We start from the raw sequence: 2,698 nt of genomic DNA on the forward strand, positions 1-2,698 counted from the left end.
ACTTTTAATAGTACACATACATAAAATATTTGTAAATAGATATAAATTCGTGTATTATAACAAACATACAACACATTTTAATATATTTTTTGTTAAATTTAATTTAATTTATAAAACTTTAAACCCACACATCGGGCGGGTCCTCATCTAGTGGTAATGATAAACTATAGAAAGATACAAGGTCAAGGTGTAACAACGATTTCTTAACCATGACCATTAGAATAAAATAAAGATTTAACTACTCTTTATGTTTTAAATACTATATGGTTAACTTGAATTGTATACTTATAAAGAATTTTGAAGATTTCAGTAAAATCATCAAAAGTAAATTAGTTAAAGATTTTTAAGGATTGCTAGAGAGTATTATATAGTTTTGTTGATTAGTTTTCTAAAATCTTGTAAAGTGCTCCAAACAATCTCTATATTTTTGTAATATTATCCATGATTTTATTTTATGAAAAAGTGTATATAATCATGAACCAATAACACAATAATTGGATTCATAAAAAATCCTAAATTATTTTGTTTAAATTGAATTATACAAAAATTTAAATAACTTTATAAAAGTCTTAATCCAATAACTCAAAAATTTATTAAGATTTTAAATGAATTTTTTACAAATCACAAACTAATAACATTAAACTTTAGCAGAATTTAACAAAATTTTGATCTAATAACAATAGATTCTACATAACATTTAAAGTTTTTAAAACTCTATTCAAATCTCAAATACTCAAACCAATAACTATCTCTTAAAAGCTATTTGTATAATCGGCTTTCAAAATATCATCAAACCATCAGCATGACGAAGTTTCCAGACTAAAGGCAAAGTTTCTTGACAAACTTCAAGAGTTCTTCGATAGAAATCATTTAATAATTTCCTCCTTTTCTATTATTTAATCTAGCTATGTAATTAATGTTCATGACTGGCAAAAATACTTCATTGATATCTCTTATTAGATTCCACTGAGCATTTTTAGTTATATACTCCTATATAAATTCATTCAATGAAAAAGATACTACAAGTTAAAACAAACTTTATTAATGTATTAAAATCAGTCTTCCGTTTTACAAAACTTGATTACTCTGATAAATTTAACTAGATTTTAACCCGCGGTACACTGCGGGCTGTTTTTAAAAATATTATTCAAATTATTCCAAATTTAGATTGTGTGTTATGGTGTTTTTTTGACTATTTCTATAATTTTTTTTATCAATTTTGTATTTTTGTGTTTATTTTAATATATTTTGGTTAATATTTAGATTATATAATTTAGGTGGATTGTAATTTTTTGTGTTTGGTACCGGTTAGGTTGGCACAACTTGTAAAAAAACTATATAATCATCTTTATGTAAACTCTAACTCGTTTCATATAAAATATTTTAAAAGACTAACCCGTAAAAATTGTAAATATCGGTGAACAGGATGATTTACTGGTGTTATCATATCATATTTAAATATATATATATAATATATATGATTGTAGATCACTCGATCCAAATTCGTCCCACCATAATTCAGTCCCACTATAAAAATAGAGATTTTATTTTAACTAATAGTATTAGAAAAAGATTGAATTTCTTTACCAAAATATTGAAAGAAAATGAACAAAAAATTAGGTTAACAGGTTTTAGGTTTTAGAATGAAGAATCTAATTTTTCCGTGGATTCATAATAATAATCTTAATTTAAAAACTAGTGAGTCTACACTATAATTTTTCAAAAACAAAATTTGATTTAGAGGATTTGGACTGAAAAGCTACTTTATTTGTGGATTCATTATAATAAAATGAATTAAAAACTAATGAACTTACACTGTAATTTTTTTTATCATTGAACTGACCCAGACTTTTTTTTTGATCCACCCATGTATACTTATATAATTCGTGATAAAACATGTAGAATCATATCTAAATAAAATGTTTGTTGCAATTTGACCTTTGATGAAACTTTTCATTGTAACAATTTTTATTGTAACTTACCTACTTGAGTCTAAACACAATTGGTACACGTCCACCTCTAAACTCAATTACAATATTGGAGTATAAATGTATAATTAAAAGTATACAAAAATTTGGGCTTTAGTAGACTTTTTTATCCAGTGATTCAGTGAAGGATCCCCAAACACTTCTTGTAAAACAAATAATTAAAGAACAAACGTATTAACGGTACATATCCTTGATATAAAGAATAAAAGAACCAAACCTGATGACCATGAGCTTCTCGAATACTACTCACATCCTGGAGACTCACAATAAAGAAATCAGGAAACTGTGAATTACTATTACAACGAAAAAAAATTTATTAAGAGAACCTAGATCTTTGAGGGAAGAAGGTAGAAATAGAGCAGCCAAACAAAAGCCTCACTGAACACAACTCACCACATGTTATGCTACGTTCAAAGTAAAATCCTCGGAAAAAATTACTACCCAGCTGGAAAAAATTACTACAACTTGAGATTGTGCATATCGTTATTCTATAAACATGGTATTTATAGAGTTCATCGGTGATGATAGTAATAGACTAATAGGTGTGATATGAAATCGCTAAAAAAGGTGGTGAGCAAGAAAAAGATCTTTGCAAATTATACATTACAAATAGAAAGGAAAATAGTTTCTATATTTTAATTTTTGTCGAGTGATGGATGTATAAATTAGTAAAAGAATATATAGATTTTAATTCGATTTTACTGTAAAAT

This window comes from Camelina sativa, chromosome 15, assembly GCF_000633955.1.
Source record: "Camelina sativa cultivar DH55 chromosome 15, Cs, whole genome shotgun sequence".
Lineage (NCBI taxonomy): Eukaryota > Viridiplantae > Streptophyta > Magnoliopsida > Brassicales > Brassicaceae > Camelina > Camelina sativa.